This window comes from Stegostoma tigrinum, chromosome 17, assembly GCF_030684315.1.
Source record: "Stegostoma tigrinum isolate sSteTig4 chromosome 17, sSteTig4.hap1, whole genome shotgun sequence".
Lineage (NCBI taxonomy): Eukaryota > Metazoa > Chordata > Chondrichthyes > Orectolobiformes > Stegostomatidae > Stegostoma > Stegostoma tigrinum.
The window spans coordinates 30,031,212-30,054,553 of NC_081370.1; the positions used below are offsets into that span (position 1 = coordinate 30,031,212).

General features: G+C 39.8%; 1 protein-coding gene across 1 annotated transcript in view; it reads left to right on the forward strand.

Moving 5' to 3' along the window:
- Positions 1-5,086: 5,086 nt before the first annotated feature.
- The window catches only part of ric3a (RIC3 acetylcholine receptor chaperone a), a 72,440-nt gene continuing 54,184 nt past the window's right edge, over positions 5,087-23,342 (forward strand). The window contains exon 1 of the mRNA XM_059652045.1: positions 5,087-5,267. The gene's annotated coding sequence lies outside the window, so the exon portion shown is untranslated. The remainder of the gene's footprint in view (positions 5,268-23,342) is intronic.

Here is a 23,342-nt window from a genome sequence, read left to right on the forward strand (position 1 = left end):
CCCATGATCTTAAAACATAGAACATAGAAAATAAGAGCTAGAATAGGCTCTTAGAGCTTATCCACTATTCCACAGAATCAAGGCTGATTATCCAACTCAGTTCCCTGTTCCCACTTTGTCTGCATACTCTTTGATACTTTCAGCTCTAAGAACTATTTATAACTGCTCAAAAACATTAGATGCTTTGGTCTCGATTGCTTTCTGTGGCAGAGAATTCACAGGTTTGTCATTCTCTGGCTGAAAAGATTTCTCCTCATCTCGGTCGTTAATGGCCTATTCCATATCCTCAGACTGTGACCCCTGGTTCTGGACTCCATGGTCATTCGAAAGCATCCTTCCTGCATTTACCCTGTCTAGTCCTGGTAGAATGTCAAAGGTTTTTGTGTGATCATTTATTCTTCTAAACTCCAGTGAATGTCGTCCTAACCGATCTCGTCTGCCCTCATACTGTTGCAAAATTTGGCAGAGTACTAGTGGATTGAGAGACAGGAAGTTAGAATTTGGTGTTTGTAAAATGCTTGGGGCAAGAGTGTTGCATGGTACCTTTAAAAGATTATGTGCATTCTCTGTGGCTAGAGATATAAAATGGATGCTTGTGAGCAGCGCGAAAGTTTGCCAGTACTAATTTTGAGATACCAAATTCTGTTTTTTTTTTAAATTTTGTTTTATGTAAATGGGACTAGTATTTATTGTATAAAAACCAAAAGAACTGTGGAATCTGTAAATCAGGAACAAAAACAAAGTTGCTGGAAAAGCTCAGCAGGTCTGGCAGCATCTGAGAAGGAGAAAACAGAGTTAAAGTTTCAGGTCCGGTGACCCTCTGAACTTTTTATTGCATTTATTGTAATCTTATATTACAATATTGTTTTAATCAGGATTAGTTAATAGAAGGAATTTATTCGGTTTGTTAATAGTTTAGTTAATTTGTTTACTGTTAGAGTTAGATAAATAAATTGTTACTTGTTGATTATAAAGGGAGTGTCAGAGATTTCTTTTATTTAGAAATTGTTGAAGAGCGGGTTACACCACTTTTTATACTGCTTTTAACAGATTATAAAGCAAGGTGCTCCTCTTTGGGTGTTTCGGTTTTAGTTGTCAGAATGGAGCCAACCTCAGCCTTATAACAACCCATCAATCCTACCATCACCAGAGTCAGTCTGGTAAATCTTTGTTGTATTCCCTCCAAAGTCACAATATATGTCATTGGATAACGAGACTGAAACTACTCTCAACAGTGCAGATATCATCTCACCAAGACCCTATATAATCGCAGCAAAAATCCTTGCTGTTGTACTCCAATCCTCCCGGTATGAAAGCCAATGTATCGTTCTGTCTTTTTCACTATCTGCTGCACCTACACATTTACCTCCAGTTGCTGGACTACAATGACGCTCAGGTCTCATTGGATCTCTCCCTATTTCCATTCAGATAATCTATCTTCCATTTTCGCTACCAATGTGGATAATCTCACATTTATCCACATTATAATCCATCTGTCATATATTTGGCTACTTACTCAACTTTTCCAAATCACACTGAAACATTTCTGCATCCTCCTCATAGTTCATCCTCCCACCCAGCTTTGAGTATCTGCTAACTTGGAGATATTACATTTCGTTTCCTCTTCTAAATCATTCATATAAAGTGTGAAAGCTTGAGTCCAAGCACTAATCCCTGCACTTCCACGCTAATCACTGCCTGCATTCAGAAAAAGATCCATTAATTCCTGCTGTTTGTTTCCTGTCTGCCAAACCAGTTCTCTATCCATGATAGTACACTACCTTCAATCCCAGGTGCTTTAATTTTACATATACTGTTATAGGAGTTTTGTCAAAATCTTGTGAAAGTCCAAGTAACCTAAATCCACAGGCTTTCCCTTATCAACTCTACATTTACATCTTCAAAATATTCCAAACAATATTACTTTTCATAAATCCATGATGACTCTGATCCTGTCACTTTTCCACATGCTCTGCTAATAAATCTTTTAAGACATCTCGTATTTTCCCCATTACCAATGTCAGGCACGCCAGTCTAGAATTCCCAGTTTCCTCCCTACCTCCTTTTTTAAATAATGGGGTTAACATTAACAACCTTCCATCCAGTAGGAACTGTTCCTGAGTCCATAAATTCTTGAAAAATGATTACCAATGCATTCATTATTTCTAAGACCACTTCCTTATCTACTCTGGAATGTAGATTATTAGGCCCTGCGGATTTTTCGACCTTTAGTCCCAACAATTTCCCCATCACCTTTGCCCAACCAATACTGATTTTGTTCAGTTCCTCCCTCTCACTAAACTCTGTGTTCCCCAATTTTTTTGGAATCTTATTGAATAGCAGAGTAAATATAAGATCCTAAATGGCCTTTTCCTTTCTCTTGAGACCTTATGACAGGAATGAAAAATGTAACTCTCCTAAAAACTGATAGAAATCATCTAGATCTGGGGAATCTATTTCAGGGTTTAAGAGGAAGCACACAAGAGAATTTTCACTTTAATTCTCCAAAGTTCTCTTGAATTAGAATGAAATCTCCACATTGTAAAATTGTGTATCCATCTCACTATTTAACAATGGGGAGTGAGAGAAACCAAGACCCTGAGCCTAGCATCTGTTACTGGAAAATTACTCCTTGTAATTGTTAGCAGTCCCTTAATTCAAGCCTGACATCTAATTGGGGTCCCTAGTTTCTGCCATGTGTTTTCATGTGACTGGCCAGGCTGTTTCTTGACTGTGGACCTTTGGGCACGTGAGTTAGGATGTTTCATGAGATAATGGTATGAAGATGGACTTGAGGATTGAAGAAATAACGGATACCTGTTTTGTTACTATTTTAAAGGATCATTGAAAATCTCTGGACATAGAAAAATTTTTAACAAGGGATTTCTTGGGGGAAAAAAAGAGATCAAGCAATGTGCTGGTTTGTTGGAAAATCACCAGCTTGGGAATTGGCTAAAAGATAGAAAACAGAGGGCGGGTATGAATGGGCTTTTTGTCAGACTGCAGATGAGTTGAAAATGGTATTTCCAGGGAGTTGGTGTTGGCGCCCTTGCTTTTTCTGATTTATATAATCAATTTGGAGATAGGTATTGAGGTCAAAATTTCTAAATTTGCAAATGGTTCCAAGCTAGGGAGAATAGTGATCTGTGAAGATGATGCAGAATGACTTCAGAGAGACATTGACAAGGTGGTCAAATGAGTAGACACCTGACAGGTGAATTTCAATGCAGAGAAATATGAGGTCGTGCATTTTCTCGAAAGGTAAGTTGAAACAGTTGTTAAGAAACCATATAGGACCCTTGGGTTTATAAACAGAGGCATAAAGTATAAAAGCACGGAATTGATGCTACATGTCTACAAATCACTGGCCAGGCCATATTTGGAGTATTGTATTCAATTCTGGGCACCTCATTTGAGGAAGAATATTAAAGCCTTGGAGAAAATACAAATGAAATTTAATAGAACAATAGCAGGAATGAGGGATTTTAGATAAACGGAAAGATTAGAGAAATGGATTTATTCTCTTTGGAGCAAAGAAAATTGAGCGATGGCCTTTTTGAGGTGCTCAGAATTATAAACAATTTTGGCAGGGCAAACAAGGATATTTTGTTTCTGCGAGCTGGTTTGTCACTAATTAGGGCTCACAATTTCAAGATTGTCAGCAATAGAGCCAGGAGTGAGATCAGGAGAACCTTCTTTACTCAAGAGAGTTGTTGGGATTTGGAATGTGCTGCCTGAGAGAGTGTTGGAGGCAGATTCCATACAAGGTTTCAAGAGAAAGCTGGATATATTTTTGATAGTGATGAATTTAGAGGGTTACAGAGATAGGATTGGAGAATGGCACTAGATGGGTAGTTCTTATGGGACAGACACAATGGACCGAATAGCATCCTTCTGTATATTATTATCAGAATGATGACAGCTTGGGAAAGGGGGAGGGATTATAAAATCTGTGTGTTCTTTTATGCCAGTTGCTGAAAGTAAGCATGTAGGTGCAACAGGGGTGAAGAAGGCTTTTATAGTGACAGGGTTTGAGACAGGAGCAGGTACTATCTTGCTGCAATAGTACAGTGAGTTGGTGAGACCACATCTGGAGCATTGTGTGCAGTTTTGGTCTCCTTATCCGAGGAAGGATATTCCGGCTAGGAAAGGATTGCAACAGAGGTGTACCAGATGATTCCAGGGATGGTAGGACTGACATATGAAGGGAGACCCTCATCAGTTATGACTATATCCTTTGGAGTTTAGAAGAATGAGGTGGGATCTCATAGAAATCTGTAAAATTCTAACAGGTCAAGACAGGGTAAATGCAGAAAGGATGTTGCTGAAGACTGTGGAGTCCAGAACAGGGGCGTCAGCTATGGAGAAGGCCAGTTAGGATTGAGATGAGGAGTAATTTCTTCACACAGAGAGGGTGGATTTTTCTGCTACAGAAAGTGATTGAGCCCAAAATGTTGAATGTTTTCCAGAAGGAAGTAGACATCGTTCTTCGGATTAAAGTGATTAAAGGGTATGGGGTGAAAGCGGGAAAGAGGGATTGAGTTGGATGGTCAGCTGCAGTCATATTGAGGACATGGCACGCTCTAAAGACTGGGCAGCCTCATCTTGTTTCTTTTTTTTTATGTTTCAATGTATTGAATAAATTTACATTATTACTGTCTGCTGTCTTCTGACAACTCAGTTAATAATCTAACTGACTAATTTGTATCAACGTTATCCACTTCAGTTGAGACATTTTGTGTGAAGGATGATGCTCACATAAGCTGATTTCTGATCACACTAGAGGGCATAGATTTAAGGTGAGAGGGGAAATACTTAATAGACGCCTGAGGGACAACATTTTCACACTGAAGGTGCTCCGTGTATAGAATGAGCTGCCAGAGGAAATGGTGGAGAGTGGTACAATTACAAGATTTAAAAGACATCTGGAAGGGTGTATGAGTTGGAAGGATTTAAAGGGATGAGAGCCAAAATGCTGGCAAACGGGACTAGATCAATATAGGATATTCGGTTGGCGTAGTTGATTTGGACCAAAAAGTCTGTTTCCATGTGGTTCTAGACTTGCTCGCTGAGCTGATGTGTTTGTTTGCAGACGTTTTGTCACCCTGATGGGAAATGGGTTTCTGGAAATGACACCAACCACCCCAGCAAACTGAGCTATATAAATAACACGCAGGACCGAACACCAACACTTCACCGGAGGCGCACTGATGATTTTACCCAGCAGAGTGACAAAACATTTATAATCGAATACACTGGCTCAGCGAGTAAGTCTACAGTCTAATTAGCTTTTATTAATAGAGGGATCGAGTTCCGGAACCAAGAGGTTATGGTGAAGCTGTACAAAACTCTGGTGCGGCCGCACTTGGAGTATTGCGTATAGTTCTGGTCACCGCATTATAAGAAGGATGTGGAAGCTTTGGAAAGGGTGCAGAGGAGATTTACTAGGATGTTGCCTGGTATGGAGGCAAGGTCTTACGAGGAAAGGCTGAGGGACTTGAGGCTGTTTTCATTAGAGAGAAGAAGGTTGAGAGGTGACTTAATTGAAACATATAAAATAATCAGAGGGTTAGATAGGGTGGATAGGGAGAGCCTTTTTCCTAGGATGGTGACGGCGAGCACAAGGGGGCATAGCTTTAAATTGAGGGGCGAAAGATATAGGACAGATGTCAGAAGTAGTTTCTTTACTCAGAGAGTAGTAAGGGAATGGAACGCTTTGCCTGCAATGGTAGTAGATTCGCCAACTTTAGGTACGTTTAAGTCGTCATTGGACAAGCATATGGACGTACATGGAATAGTGTAGGTTAGATGGGCTTGAGATCGGTGTGACAGGTCGGCACAACATCAAGGGCCGAAGGGCCTGTACTGTGCTGTAATGTTCTATGTTCTATGTTCTATGAAGTGCTAGTTTCTGTTTGAATAATTGTTTTGGATGCGGTTGGAGTTGGTGTTTAGCTGTTGAAGGAAAGAACTTCCCAGCTGAGCTCTCCAGTTACTATTGTGCCTTCACTGTGGTGCTTGGAACTCTGATGGAGCTTTTCTCATGTGAAAGCTTAAAGGGAGTTTGTTCCAATATTTCCTGAATGGCTGCAAAATCTCAGAGACAGCTGTATGTTTAGGTATCTGTCCACACATGCAAGAATTACCATTTGAAAACCCATCTGAACATTCTACATCTCAGAGATAGTAATACTTGCGGATGCTGGAGGCAGAGATAACGCAGAAATTTCTGAAGGGTCCTGACCCGAAATGTCAGCTTTCCTGCTCCTCTAATGCTGCCTGGCCTACTGTGTTCCTCCAGCTCCACACTGTTATCTCTGAACATTCTACACCTTCAAGAACTAACAATTACAGGATAAAAGTGTTTTAGTTTTCAAAGTGAATCTCTACAGAGAACCCAGTTTCCTTGTTTCTATTGCCTGTGTGTGCGTGCGTGCATGCGTGTGTTTTGGGGTATTTAGAATGGTAGATATTTATACTTCCATATTTCAAACTGTATGTTAATGAGATAGGCATCTTTAGTAAATAGGTTTTGTTTAATAATAAATGAATAGTTTTGTTTATTAAAGAAATTGATTGGATCATTTTATTTTAAATCTATATAGTTAAAGTATGTTTAGCCACAACAATTTGGTAAACCTTTTAAAGTTATATTGTGACGAGTGGAACAACTAGGCTAGAGGACGAAATGCACTTTTCCAATCTCAGTTTAAAATTAGTGGGATCCAGAGTGCTTCCTTTCCTTTCTTTCTCTGCCTTATTAAGACTTATTGCAGTCAATATTGAAGCGTTGGTTGGTAGACCTTAAAGATTTTTACTTCAGAACCATTAAAAAGCCAGCATGGATTTGAAGACAATAGCTCATGCATGACAAGCCTGATTGCATTTTTTGCAGTAGTGGGCAACAAAAATTAAATAGAGATAGCACGATGTGAAGCTGGATGACGTACTCACCCTATCTTCTCCTTTATCCATCTTCTATCCGCCTCCCCGTGTCTCCCTATTTATTTCAGAATCTCCTTCCCCTCCCCCATTTCTGAAGAAGGGTCCCAACCCAAAATGTATCCCGTGTGTTCATCCAGCTTCATACCATGTTATCTCATTCTCCAGCAGCAGCTGTTCCTACTATCTCTGTGACAAAAATTAGATAGATATTGTTTGTATGGTCTTCCAGAAAGAAACTGATAAAATCCTTTAATGGGGACTGTTGGCTAAAGTTGAAGCCCTTGCAATTGATTTGGTTAGGAAATTGACGAATATCAGGCAACAGAAATTGGTGATAATAGGTGGGTAATCTAATTGATGGGTGTTGACTCATAGTATCCTTTCAGAATGTTCATAATTTCAAATATTCACTAGTGACTTTTGTGGTATTCTTTCCCTTCACTGATATAAATTTGCCAATGTGGCAAAGTTAGATGATCTTGTAAGCAATGTAGATAGAAACATAAAATTACAAAACAATTTTGATAGATAAGCAATCGGGCAAATTGACTTTACTGCACGTAAATGTAAGGCAATCTGCATTGGACCTAATAAGGATTGGATTTAATGGTGAAATATTGAAACAATGGAAGCCCAAAGCGTTTTGAGCGCCCAGATATGTAAATCATTAAAAAGTCACAAAAGACTAATGGAATAAAATATAAATGCACAGAAGTCATATTCAGTTGCACAAAATTTGGTTAGACCATGCTTAGTGTACTGTGTTCAATTCTTGTCCCCACACCATAGGAAGGATGTTTAGGTCTTGGGGGAATGCAGTGTAGGTTTATTAGACTGAAGCCCAGAAACCAAGGGTTAAATCATGAGGACAGACTTTACAAACTATGGTTATAGTTCCAAACTTTCAAAGAGTTAAGCTTTGAAGCAAGTTTTTAAGAAATCAAGGAGATAGATAGATAGAGAAAGCAACAATATATTTGCTGAGTCGGAGGTCTGGAACTGTGAGTAATAGTCTCAAAATTAGAGTCAGCCTTTCAGGAATGGAATGAGGAAACACTTACACAAAGAATGATGGAAATTTAGCACAGTTCTTTGGACAATACACAATTGATGCTAAATAGAGTATAAATTTTAACGACAGAACAGGTTGAAGGGCTATAAGTATAAATATACACTCTAACGTGACCGGCAATTTTTAAACACCAAGAATAACAGCAATTATTTTTAACAACTATTTAAAGCTGCTGTGGCACTGCATTCAGAGGCAGTTGTAACTGTTCAACAATTATAGTTCACAATAATCAGCTCCAACAGAGATTATAAATGTATGTAACACTGAAATTTATTGAACACAAAAACATTACCAGGAATGGAGGGTTTGAGTTATAAAAATAGGCTGGGACTTTTTTTTAGGAGATTGAAGGGTGACCTGCATGTTGTATAGTCTGTAGAGATGGCATTGGATTTATCAGCCATCTCAGAATCTTTTGAACTGCAATAGAAGCAAATCATCCTTGATTCTGAGATACAGCTTTAAAAAGATTTTCAATGTAAATATCATGAGCAAATTCACAAATTTAAAAAATATCTTTTTAAAGGTGTGAAAAGACACAAATACGGTATGTTTTAGATCATTAAGAAACCTGATTTAGCAAAGCTCATACCAATAGGAAAAAGTACACTCAGAAAGCAATGCTTGTCCATGGGAATTCATATTTATTGGGAAAAACTGGGTGCCGTAAGTAATTCAAGGTCTATCCACTTTAAAACTACTGACAGTGTTGTGAGGGATTAGGAACCATAAATAATAAAATAGCCCATATCAATATTAAAAGTACTGTTTTTAACAACAAGCTACGAATTTGACTTCCTGAAAAGTTTCATAATGTGGTCTCAGTCTGGTTAAATATATCCTGTATCCAGGTTAAATTATATTGGGATGGTCCTGCAGTATGATTTTGATTAATGGGTAATATCTCCAATTGAATATTTCATTTGTTACCATGAATAGAGTAATTGAAAAACCATCGAAAATGTCCAGTGACTTATGACTGCAACCTACTCTTCCTTTAACCTCTGAGACCTGAAGTAGTAGTTCTGCAGCAAAAAAAATGGATGTAATTACAGTTTCTCTAAACTCAGCATAATTTTGTGTTGGTTCCACTGATTTCTATGACTATGCTAAATTATATAGAACCTTCACTGGCATAAATAGCAGGGCTACTCAAAGCACTAAATGTAAGCAAAGCAACAAAAGTTCCATCCCCCCACATTCTAGTGTGAAAAGGGATGATTACTCCTTAGTCATTGCTAGGTAAATCCATTTGGACCCATTTTTCAAAAAAAAGAATAAAATATAAGATCACAAGATACTTATGCTGCAAAATATTGGTCAAATATTGACCTGATTTAAAATCTACAAGTCATTGTCCACTGTGCTGCAAGTATAGAAACTGTTCTTTCTTATGGCTGATAGGACATTATAACGAAAGGCTTGGTCAGATTCAAGTTTTGAATAAGCCACAGAAACCGACAAGATTGAAGCAGGAACTTAATGTGCATTCAATCACATATGAAGTATGATGGATTTCCATCCTACAACTCAAACCGAAACAAAAGAAAAACAAAAGAGATTATCTCTTCATTGGGATTTTGGTTAAATTCAAAAGTGGAAAAAGTATTTTGATTGATTGCAACATTTCAAAATCCTACTACAGTCTTTTTAAGGAAAAAGTATTTAAATGGTTATAGAGCATATTCAAAGAATTCCTAGCACTTAACTCCCCAAATACTCGAACAGCTTAGGTCAAAAGGACAATATTGGCCACTGCAGCTACATGACACCTCAAATAGTAAACTTATGTTGTGATTGAAGATTTAAACAAATTCTGAGCCAGAAAATTCATTCCACTTCCTGGGCCTTATTTTATTTGTTACATTGTTTCTTTTGAGCCTATTCTCATAAAACTGAGTGATATGTGCATAAATTAACCAGAAGCCTCGTTACAGCTTCAATCATGTGAAAACATTGCATAAATAAAGAGCTGATAGAAAATAGTGGACTCCAGTCCAGTGTGCCAGTATATAGAAAATTTAAGCTTTTAATGCTGATACAAAAGGCCTGCCACAGGCCCTCAATGGAATGTCTGCTAGGGTCCCAAGCTTGTGCTCGGAAACTTTGCATGTAAATGGAAATTTTTTTAAACACTCTTCTCTTGAAAGCTTATAGTGAAGTCTGGAATGTTTCCAAAGGCAGCAAAGTTGGCCGTACAGCTGCAGGCTACATCTCTTCCAACATCTTTAAGAGCATAGGCCTGTGTCTAGAATTTCCCAAGGCTTTCAAGTACTGGAGGACAGTGCACTTAACATTATTTACCATCTGTTTCATTCTTCTGTCCATATTTCACCTTAAAGCCATTGGATACAATACTGTGAACAGCAAGTAATGAAAATGAACAACATACTGTTCTTATTAAATTGAAAACTGTTGGTGTCTAGGGAGTTGCATACCACTCAGCTATAAAGAGTACCAAAATTATTCTATGTTTCTTTTGTGGGTCTTTTACATAAATCTATAATGAAAGTTGGAACATTTGAATGTGTTATCTGTAAGTTGTTAGAAATATGTGACTGAACATCTTTACATACTAGGGGTCAAAGCTTAAAAAAACTCCATACATTTACTATCAACTAATATGCGGAAATTATTTTCCAATTCTGATTACAAAACAGATTTTGTTGAAAAAAAAATGCAGCGGTTATTTCATTACTGACTACATAATTATGCAGCCAGGAAAGATTAATATTTGAAGTTCATAATTCAAACCATTTAAATATAGCAGTAGTGCCATGAAATAGCTTTTAACCAAATGGAAAAAAAACCTTTGATGTAATTATTTGGTAAGCAATGGTAGCTAACTAGAATAACCCCATTTCGGGACATGGAACACAAAACATTTTACATAGATATTTTCTAATCAATATGTTCAGAGATGTTATTACAAACCTCTGGAGCAGGTGGGTCTTGAGCCTAGATCTTCTGGCTCAGTGGTAGGGACATTACCACTGCACCACAAGGAACCTCTGAAAGCATTTCAGGTACAATTATGGTCACAAATAACAGAAATTGCTGCAGAAACTTTGCAAGTCTGTGGGAAGAAAGCAGAGTTAACTTTTTGAGTCCGGTGACTCTTCTTCAGAACAGTTAGTAGTGAGGAAAAAGTGGCATTCACGCTAGCTGAAGCGAGGTGGAGGGTAATTGAGAAGTGAGCAGGTGAGTGGAGATGGAGCCCAGAGAGAGAGATATGAAAGGGGGAAGATAAACAAGGAGATAATGGATAGCAGGCCAGGACTGAAGAAGAGCTGAGTAAAGAGACAATAAGAGCTAAGAGTGAGAAAATGGGTGAGCTTTGCAGAATGCAACCCATATAATGTGAGAATGTGCCTAGGAGTATGTTCGAATAGGTGACTCTGCTAAAAGCAACTCATGTCACAACAAGACTGGGTGTTGGGTGGGTTTAAAAAAATGAAAGTATGGAATTGGGCCCTGAAGTTATTGAACTCAATGTTGAATCCTAGAGACTGTGGCATCCCCAAGTGGAAAATGAAATGTTGTTCTTTGTGCTTGTGCTGACTTGCTGGAACACTGCAGCAGGATCAGAAATGTTAGCATTAGAACATGGTGGTGTGTTGAAGTGCTACGCAGCTGAAAGCTCAGGGTTATTTTTATGGATAGAGCTTGGTGTGCAGCAAAGCAGTCACCCAGCCTGTGTTTTGTCTCCCCATGTCGAGAAGACCACATTGTGAACAGTGAATGCAATAGAGTAGATGGAGTGAAGTACAGAAAAATCACACTTGCACCTGGATATCTGGGCCCTTGGATCGTGAAGAGGGAGCAGGAAAACTGAGAGCTGTTACACCTTCTACAATTGTTTGGGAGGGTGCCATGTGGACGTGGGGGTATTGTTGGGAATGAAGGAGGAGTGGACCAGAGTGCCCGAGAGGGAACAGTCCCTGTGGAAGGCTAACAGGGAGGGAAGGGAAAGTGTCTGGTTGGGGCATCTCCTTAGAGGTGGTGGAAATGGCAGCTGGCAATCCTTTGGATGTGAAAGCTCGTGGGGTGCTAAGTAGGACAAGAAGCATCTTATCTTTGTTGAGTGTGGACAGTGAAGGGGGAAGGCAGATGTGCAGGAGATGGGTTAAATGCAGCTAAGGGCCTTTCAACCACAGTAGTGGGGAATCCTCATTTCTGAGACCCCCTGTGGAAGGTGTCATCGTCAGAACAGATGTGACGATGATGGAGAAACTGGAAGAATAAGATTAAATCCTTTTGGGAGGCAGGATGGGAGGATGTATAGTCCAGGTAACTGGGAGCAGGTGGGTTTGTAGTATATATATTGGTGGCCAGCTTGTCCCCAGAAATGGAAAGAGAGGTGGAGAGAAGAAAGTACGTGGAGATGGACAGGAGGAAGGTGAGGTAAGGGTGGGCATTAGAAGTAAAATTGATAAAATTTTTCAAATTCTGAATGAGAGAGGGAATCAGCACTGATGATGTAATCAATGCACTGGAGAAAATGTTGAGGGCAGGAACCTGAGTAAGTTAGAAACAAGAAATGTTCCACCAACCCAACAGAGACACAAGCATAACTGGGGCACATGCGGGTACCCATACCCCTTTGACCAGTAGACAGTGAGGAAAGTTAAAGGAGAACTTGTTTAAAGTGGGGAAAAAGCTCAGCCAGGCAGTGGAGGTGGTAGTGGATGGGGTCTGTTCAAGCCTTCTTTTCAGCAAAAAGCACAGAGGCCTGAGATCATTCTGATGGGACACGGATGTGTAAAAGATTTGCATTTACCTGGTGAAGAGGCAGCTGCTGCTCCCAAGTTGGAGGTTTTGAAACTGACATGAAGAGTGGTGATATGCCTAGTAATTGGATGATCCACTACCTGAAAATTGAACTGTGGCTCATTTTCTCTTGTGTTACAAATGGTGAATAAATAACAAGCCCTGAATGAGGAAACTGAAGTCTGACTTGGAACAGGACCTCATTCTGATCATTGTGAAAGCTGCTAGTGTATGCTTTATTTTGAGAGGTAGCTTACCTCTTTTTCACAATTCCATTTATAAAGACACCAACCCTAAATGAAGAGACAAAATTTTATGATTTTTATACCAAATATTTGATTCTTGAATCGCTATGATTTTCAAGTTTGAATCAGTACAGATTTATGGTTAGTTTATAAATCTTGTGACTCGTTTAGTTTCTAGCTGTTCAGACACCTTTTACAAAAACCACATAACCACGTCCAATAGTGTTTTACAAAAAACACGTTTTAAAAATCTCATTCTTATATCAAGAACATTGAAGAAGGATTCCACCATCCCCATCCCCTCAACACGGTAGAACACTATGCAAATAAACATATGAATGATAAATTAGGATCAGCAATTGGTCATTCAGCCCATTATGTCAGGTCTGCCATTTTGTAACATCATCGCAATTTTGATTACTCCACATTCCTTCCACCCTAATCACCTTTCACCCCTCCCCTTTCAAGCACCTTCTACTTTTGCCTTAAATATGTTCAAAGCCACTGCTCCCACACATTTTGAGAAAAAGAATTCCAGAGATTTACCAGCCCCTGTAAGAAAATAAATTTTCTCATCTCAATCATAAGTTGGCCACCCTCTAGTTTTACCCAATGACTGTCAGTTCTTAATTATCCCACAAGAGCAAACATCTTTTTCACAAGTACCCCCAAAGACCTCTCAGGGGCTTAAATGTCTCAATCAAGTTTCCAGTCAGCCTAAGCCCAGCCGGACAACTTTCCTTATTAGACAACCTTCCTCATTAGACAGCCCACCCGCTTGAGGTATTACTCTAGTAAACTTTCTCTGAAGTGCTGACAATGCAGTCATATCCTTCTTTTCATAAGGAGACAAATACTACACATGTTTACTTGTGGTCTCACCATTGCCCTGCATAACTGCCCTAATGTATTTGATTTCTCTTGTAATAAATGATAATATTATTATTAGCTTTCTTAATTATTTGATGTACTTGCGTATTAACCTTCAATGAATCATGTACTTGGATGTCCAGATCTCATTAGAACTAGAATTTGGTAATCTCTCACCATTTAAATATTAGGCTTTTTTATTCTTTATGCTGAAAAGGACAATTTCACATTTTCCCACATTATGCTGCATTTGCTTGATCTTAGCCCACTTACTTAACCTCTCTATATTTCTTTGTAGGCCCACCCTATGTCTTCCTCACAATTTACTTTACCTAAATTTGTATCACCCGAAAATTTAGTAAGCATGCCTTCGATCGCTTCATCCAAGTCATTCACATAAATTGTAAAAAGTTGAGCCCCAGCACTGATCCCTGTGAAACACCATCATTACAGCTTGCTAATGAGAAAATAACCCATTCATGACTACTTTCTGGTTCCAGTCATGTAGCCAATCTCCCATCCAAGTGAATATGATATTCCCTGCAGCGTGAAATTTTCCACAGTTAACTTTGATGTTTCACTTTGTCAAATACCCGCTAGAAATCTAAGTGCAAGGAATCAACCAATAATCTTGTATCCACAGTGCATGTTACTTCCTCAAATAGGATTGCTAAACATTTTGGTTTCATAAAAGAAAAACATTGACGCTGCTTGATTTGGCTTCAAATGTGAGAGAACCAGCCTGACAGAGCCACTGCTCATCGATCCTCTCAATTCTACTTACAGTAGCTACTTTTCTCTGGTCACTCCTGTGAGTAGGCTTCCTAGGGCATTTTGAGGAGGTAGAGTGACTTTGCTCATCACTCCTGAACATGTTGAGCATTGATCTGAGCAGAACGTGCATTAAGTTGCACCTCCTCAAAGGCACTCCATCTTCTGCCCAGTGTGTGTGCACGTGTGACATCATTGATTCTGGGCTCCACATGAATTTTATTTTTTATCTTTAATAGAATTAATGACTTGTTGCTTCCACTAGATTCCACCTCTTTACAAAAGTATTTTGAGCTTCTTTGATCTCACAACCACATGAACAATCAAACCCCTTATTGACAAATTGTTGACCTCCTGTCAGCCTACCAAAACTTAAAAGATGGATTCTCCATTGTTCAAGTTTACATATTTCCAAGCTTAACTTGGTTAAATAAACATTCAGTACCTTTTGGAATCAATCACCCCAGGTTTATTTACCAGTTTCTTAATCAAGTCTTTCCACTTAGAATCTTACAAAGAGCTGCATAGCATGGAAATGGATCTTGCAGTCCAATTCATCCATGCTGATCGGATATCCTAAATTAATCAAGTTCCATTTGCCAGCAGCAGGGCCATATCCCTCTAAATACTATCTATTCATATACCCATCCAGATACCTTTTAAATGTTATCATCATACCAGCCTCCACCACTTCCGCTGGCAGCTCATTCCATGCACGCAGCACCCTCTGCATGAAAATGTTGCCCTTTAGGCCCCTTTTAAATATTTCCCCTCTCAGCTTAAACCTATACCCTCTAGTTTTAGACTTACTCAGCCAAGGGAAGAGACCTTGGATTTCACCTTATCCATGCCCCTCATGATTTTATAAACCTCTAAAAGGGCACCCCTCAGCTTCTGAAGCTCCACAGGAAATAGCCCCAGGCTCAAGTTCTGTAAAGTGATTTGGGACTTTTTTCACTGGAGTGTAGAAGTTTCAGGGGTGACTTTATAGATGTTTATAAAATAACAAGGGTGAGGATTTCAAGACTAGGGGGCATATTTTTAGGATGGGAGGAAAAAGATTGAAAAAAGACACAAGGGGTAATTATTTTTATGCAGAGTCATTCATGAGTGGAATGAATTTCCAAAAAAATGATGGATGTAGGTACAGTTACGACATTTGATAGATATTTGCATAATTGAATGAATAAGAAAGGTTTGGAGGGATATGCATCAAGTGCAGGCTGGTGAGACTAATTTACTTTGGGACTATGGTCAGCATGGACTGGTTACACTGAAGGGTCTGTTTCAGTGCTGTATGACTCTATGATCTGTTTATCCTGTCCCTATAGCTCAAACCCTGCAAGCCTGGCAATATCCTTGTAAATCATTCCTGAGGCCTTGTATAGCAGGGAGATCAGAAATGGACGCACTATTCCAGAAGTGGCCCAATCACTGCCCTGTACAGCTCCAGTGTGACCTCCCAACTCTTTTACTCAGTGCGCTAACCAATAAAGGCAAACACCTTCTTCACAATCCTGTTTACATACAACTCTACTTTCAAGGAACTGTGAACCTGCACCCCAAGGTCACTTTGTTCAGCAAAACTCCCCAGGACCCTACCATTAAGTGTATAAGTCCGACACTGATTTGCTTTATTAAAATGCAGCATCCCATGTTTGTCTGAATTAAAATCCATCTGCCACTCCTCAAGCCATTGGCCCATCTGACCAAGGTCCTGCTGTACTCTGAGATAGCCTTCTGTGCTGTCTTACTACACCTCCAATTTTGGTGTCATCCGCAAACTTACTAGCCATGCCTCCTATGTTCACATCCAAATCATTTATATAAATGACAAAAAGCATTGGATCCAGCACCGATTCTTGTGGCACATCACTGGTCACAGGCCTCCAGTCTGAAAAGTAACCCTCCACCACCACTTTCTATCATCTACCTTCAAGCCAATTCTGTATCCAGTTGACAAGTTCTCCCTGCATTCCATGTGATCTAACCTTGATAACCACTATACCATGAAGAACCTTGTCGAATGCCTTATAGACGTCCATCTAGATCATGTCCACCATTCTGCCTTATCAATCCTCTTTGATACCTCTTCAAAAAAGACAATCAAGTTAGTGAGACACGATTTCCTACACACAAAGCAATGTTGACTATTCCCAGTACATGTAAATCCTATCCCTGTGGACCCCCTCCAACAACTTGCCCACCACTGCTGCCAAGCTCACCAGTCTGTAGTTTCCTGGCTTTTCCTTATCATCTTTTATCCACTGTAAATACTTTAATCCTGAAACACGAGTTATGGAATCAGATTTTCACAACATTTATTGTTGGAGTTCAGACGGAAATTGTTAAGGTGTCCCACAGAATATTATTACACAAGAAGGGGGGTTGATGAGATTAGTTTAACACATTAATACGAATTGAAGACAAGTTTAAAAGATGCAATTGGGGAAAAATATTCATTTACCAGATGACAGGCAATTACTATTGAATTGAAGAAAGCAACAGTGATCAGCTATTTACAACCTATATCAGAGACCTAGAATATTACACTCAGTCCTTTCATCTATGCTTACTGACGATACAAAGCCAGTCAGAAGATTGAGCTATGGGGAGAATGTAAAGAGGCCACAAAGGAATATTGACTGGTGTAAGTAATTGGGCAAAAAGGTAGAAGATGAAGTTTTACATGGGGAAGTGTGGAATTATTAAGAAAGCATAAGGTTTTTCCAAATACTTCATGGGAAATGCACATTGCAGGTGTTGTGACAATGAGGGCTGATATAGTCAAAACTAGCTGCAGATAGAAATTAAACCACTGTCTGCAGAGAAGGAGAGACCTATGGAATGTCCTATTTGTGAAGAGAACTTCTAACAAAAAGCCTTCAAAGCAGGAAGAGGCAAATAAAAAAATGGTCTGTGATCTTGTCTTTCATGGTCAAGAGTCAGAACCCCAAATTACTGTGGATATTTTAGCCCATAATTCCAATTTGTATTTTTATTTAAAAAAAACAGGACAGCTGCAGAGGCAAAATTATAAATTTAAATTCAGAGGCTAGCTGGCAAAATTCTGTATGGGACAGATTGGATATAATGCCTAAAGGTGTCAAAGTAACTTCAAAAAAACTGGACTGTGATCTCTTGTGACAACAAAAATAACAAGGGGCTGATAGATTCCCTGCTCAACAAAGCTGTACCCCATGGATTATGTACCAAACTGCAGACCTATGTTGTGTTCTTCCCTTTGAAGAATGCACATAGATAGGGGTCAAAAAGCAAGTTTCAACTCAACTGCAGTGGCTAGTTAAACTGAACGCTTTAATGTGTACCAGCCTGGGTTTGAGTGTTAGTGTGCTATACTAGAACTATTCCCTAGTTACCACCATGTTAAAGGTAGTGACTGTTGCTCATTACAAGTACTGCAAACTATTTAGGGATAAAGAAGCTTCCATCAGCCTACAAAACCAAGAATAAAAAATTGACCATCCTGCTGCTAATGTCATGCGAATAGTGTAAAATTCAATAACAGCCACAATATGCAGCCTGGCTTGCTGTGTTCCTCCAACTCCACAGCGTGTTATCTCTGACTCCAGCATGGGCAATTCTTCCTATCTCATAATATCATTTCATCTGTTTTTCATGAACAATTTAGAGACTGACCCATATAACTATTTGTTTTACTTTTAAGTTTATGGACTCGACACTTATTTCTAATCTCTATGAATATGTTGGGTTAATATTTCTTCTCATGTGTAATATTTAATAAATTCACCCATTTTTTTAGTTCAGATAAACTTGGTTACATTAGCATCTTTTAAAAAATAAAATCACTTGATCTATGGCAACCAAACAAGGGGTGGGTGAAAATAAAAGGAAACCATTTCATTTTTCGTCAGCTGAGAGCTTATCAGTTTGAGGCATCCCATCTAGAACCTCACTCAGAGCCTAGCCGCAACAAATTGGAGGCTTTCGCTGTGTTTTGAATGTATTGGAGCAGGAAGATTAACTGTTTGTAACTAATTTTAAAGGACAAAAGCTGCAAAAGTTTATTTTTTTGAGTTTACACTGCTACATTATAGAAATGCCTGCATTTGCATTCCAAGCAGAATTAGGGGGAAATTGTTTTTGAGGAAGTCAAAAAATGACTTGAAAATCAACAAATGATTTAGCAAGTTTCACCCGAAAGATGGAAAGCTCTAAATTTAAAAAAACAAGTGGTCAACAGTTTCCTGGTGATACCCAGGGATGAAGAGACAGTAGTGATAGGTTAGAATCTGAGCAGCAGAAATTATCAAGTGAAAAAGAAGGAACGAGAGAGAAAGAGCAAGAGATAGGAAAGAATTTCAGGAAAAACTGCAGGATGAGGAATTCACTGTGTCCCATGAAGAAACAACTAACTCAGGGCTGAGCGCAGAGACCACTTAGCTAGTGTATTTCATCCAAAGTTAAAAGGAGGAGGAGAAATTAAAATGGCCAGTCCCACACTGGTCCTTCTAACTGCAGAGTAAACTTTTATGTGCACAAGTTTACTCCCTTTTGCCTGAGGAAAGATTATGTGGCACTATAAGGAGTTATCTTAAGTGCATATCAGTTAGTGTCGGAGGCATAGTGTCGGAGGCATATTGTCAAAAATTCCATGCCCTCAGGAAATTACCTGACCAGATGTACTTGGAATTTGAAAGGCTTAAGCAGCTTTCTTTTGATCAGTGGGTGGCACTAAAAACAAACAGCTCCGTGAAATCGTGATAATGGGAACTGCAGATGCTGGAGAATCCAAGATAACAAAGTGTGGAGCTGGATGAACACAGCAGGCCAAGCAGCATCTCAGGAGCACAAAAGCTGATGTTTCGGGCCTAGACCCCTCTCTGATGAAGGGTCGAGGCCCGAAACGTCAGCTTTTGTGCTCCTGAGATGCTGCTTGGCCTGCTGTGTTCATCCAGCTCCACACTTTGTTAGCTCCATGAAATAATTCATTTTCCTGTTCTCGGATGTAGTCCTTGTGGCTTGTCAGAATGTGTTGCTCCTTGACTCTCCTCCAGATGCTTTATTTTCACCTGCAAAAGGTGTAGGTTCACTGAATCATAGAATCCATACAGTAGGGAAGCAGGCTACTTGGCCCATCATCCACACCTACTCTCTGAGGAGCAGCTCTCCCAGACCCACCCTTCTGCTCTGTTCCTGTAACTCTGCATTTCCCCTAATCCACCAAGCCTGCAATTCCCTGAACACTACAGGGCAATTTAGCAAGGCCAATCCACCTAGCCTGCATGTTTTTGGACTCTGGGAGGAAACCTACGCAGACACGTGGAGAATGTGCAAACTCCACACAGAGAGTGACCTGAGGGTAGAATCAAACCAGGGTCACTGATTCAGTGAGGTAACAGTGCTAAAGATTAAGCCACTGTGCCTCGTTCACACTTAGAAAATTCCTGGATTACTGATAAAAAGCCACTGTTTACAGCAACTGCTGAGGCTTTCTTCAGGATTTAGTTTTTTTTTGATTGCAGAGCAGAACACGACAACTCCTTCTGGAAGTCCAATTGCTTTTGCTTCAATATTCACAACCCCCAGCTATTCAGCTACCTGTCGGACAATCGAATAGTTGCTGGCATGCAATTTTGTTATAGATAAATGGTCACTTGTCCACAGGTCAATCAGCCACTGGTTGCTGCCTAAAGCTCCGTCTTTACACAGCCTCCAGCCACTCTGGAACCAGACTTCTATTACTGCTTGAAAAAGCAGCAGTGTTAGCAGCATTCACAATGAGTGTCAGGTAACTTACTTTTAAACAATGCGGCAATCCTTCAACAATCTTTGGTTTTTAAAGTGGGTCTTTTCCTATTTTCGTCCTACAACCACAAATACAGAAAAATAAAAAAAAAGTACAGTCTTTCCATTATCATGTTATGGATACTGTTTCCTAATGGATATATTACTTTGAGATAATTTATTAAAAACTTACTGTACTGCATATGACCAGATCCAAAATAATCTGATACCTGATACAATCCGTCACAAATTATTTTCAGAGACTACCTCAAATGTACTCTATGAATTCTTCCTCATGGCTACCTCTGCCAATTTGATTTTCCCAATCTACATAAAGATTAAAGTGAACCATGATTAATGTGCTATCTTTTTTCACATGCACACTACCTCCTGATTTATTCATTGCCCTTCTGTGCAGTTACTGTTGGGGGCCCACAGACTACTCCTGCCAGTGCCTTCTTCCTCTTTACTAATTTCTACTCTGCATTAGTACCTTTCATTGCTGCTGCATAGCAGTTTGTGCAAATGGGCAGAACACATCGGATTGGATGTGAACGTGGATCCTTTTGGGGTTGCTCTTTTGTTCTCCTTGTGCTCTCGTACATTGTGTCTACTTCAGCGCTCAGTCTTGCCTTGCTTGTTTGTACTGCCTCAGCCAGAAGTTAACCTCCATTGCTTGCCATCCACCTTGCTCTTTAATGCACTCAAAGCCAGGCAGCTTATCATGGTTGTCAAGCAGTGCTCAGTGCTCCAATGCCTTGTGCTAAGTCAGGCTCACACCAATGGCATGTGCTAGCAACACATATGGCAAACACACTATTTTAAAATTCATTCATAGGATGAGGGTGTCGCTGGCTAGGTAGCATTCATTGCCCTTTCCTAATTGGCCAAACGGCAGTAAAGAGTCAACCTCATTACAATCGGTCTGGAGTCACATGTAGGCCAGACCAGATCAGGATGGCAGTTTTCTTCCCTAAAGGACATTAGGGAACCAGATGGGTTTTTTTTCAACAATTGACAATCGTTAGATTCTCAACTCCAGATATTTATTGAATTCAAATTCTACCGTCTGCCGTAGCGGGATTCAAATTGGGTGCCCAGATTAACAGTCTAGTGATAATACCATCAAGTCATCACATCCCCATTTTGCATGGACATCAACCAAGTGGCCTGTTTTCAAAATTGAAAGGGAGTTGTCCACAGCCATTTCAAGGAGTTCCACCATCAGTCCCTGAGAACAAAAGACATTGGAACAGCAATAGGCCATTTAGCTCCGCAAATCTTTTCCAATATTCAGTGAGATCACTGCTGATCTATTAATTGTCAACTCTACCTTCCTGCCTTCTCTTTATAATCCTTGATTCTCTTATTGAATCTATAGCCAGGGGTCATTGTTGGATATCAGTCCAGGGACTTGGATAGGGTCAGTCTGGGGCAGTGACTGGAAGTGGAAAATGGCAGTGACCACACCCAGAGTGAGCAGCGTCAGAGGTACTTTTTCCTATCTCTATTTGTGCGTGATATGAGATCCTTCAAGGGACAACTGCATAAATCTTGTGCTTTAACCGTGCAGGCTGAAGTCATCTGTAATCATAGCATTATGTATGTGAAATGTGTGGTGTGCAAATGTTGGTCACAAGCAATCTTGAACATGTCATCAGTCATCACAGACTGAGGATAGTTAATTTTGTGAAGCTAAAGTAATTCCAGGTGACCTTAAAAATGGCACCTGAGGACGATAAAGCACAATGGCATTGCTAGTTCTCTATTAAGTAGAATCCCAGCTGACCTTTAAGTACGTCCTGCAGGCCACAATTTACAAAAACAATCCAAAATCTCAGAGACTGCACAGGGGCAGAGAACTGGTGCCGTCTCATCTTGAACTGTGACTAGTCACCAAAATGCTCTTAAATCTAATGATATATTTCATGGATGATGTGAGGCTGGGAGGATATGGACAGGACTTCCAACTTCCTGTCTTTTTGCAACATGACTGCTGATGCATTCATCAGAATAAGGTATTGTGTCAAAGTTACATACAGTAGCATTCGAGAACCCTCCCTGTCACAGTACTCCAAGTGCCATGTATGGACCAGTATGCTAAATCGTCACGTATGATGTGAATGCTGAGTACCCACATTATTATATACTTGTTCTGTTTCTTATCTTCCCCACTCAGATTCATTGCAAGCGTGGCTGATGGATCCAGTCACAAAAGGGGTTATTGACATTGTTTTGGTGCAACAAAGCTGCAGAGACTGGGGAGAAAACGCTAAATGCACTCAGATGCCCATGGCCAAGAGTGATCTGCAGTGGATGTTGAACGTGAGGGGTTCATTTGCAGCTGAAGGTCCCCTCAGTATGCGTAGAAGGTAGTGGAGGGGTGGGATATATTCTCTCTAGATGAGCAACGTGCAGTGTCAGTGCAGACTGAGGATGTCCTGGAATACTGTTGCAGATCTGTTTTAGATGCTGGAGCAGGGTGTGACCAGGAAGAGTGGGTAGCCTCTCTTTCCTGGTGGCTGCCAAGGTGACAGCTGTGCTAAACTTTAAGCAACTGGCTCTTTCCAAAAAGCAGTTAGGGACCTGTTTAGGGTTTCTTAATTGTCAACCAGCAAATGTATTAAACCTATTACTAATGCAATTTGTGACAAAACGTACTGCTTCATCTGACCCCTGTGAAGAGGTCAGTGCAGCAAGTCAGGCAGAAGGCTTTTCCAACATAGCTGGCTTCCCCCATTAGCCCATACCACATGGGAGCAGAAGTAGGCCATTTGGTGCTATGAATCTGCTGTGCCATTCATTTGGGTTATAGCTGCTGTTATATTTCTCATTTCCACTTTCCTGCCTTATTTACAGAACCCTTGATTCTCTTTTCTGATTAAAATTCTGTTTTACCT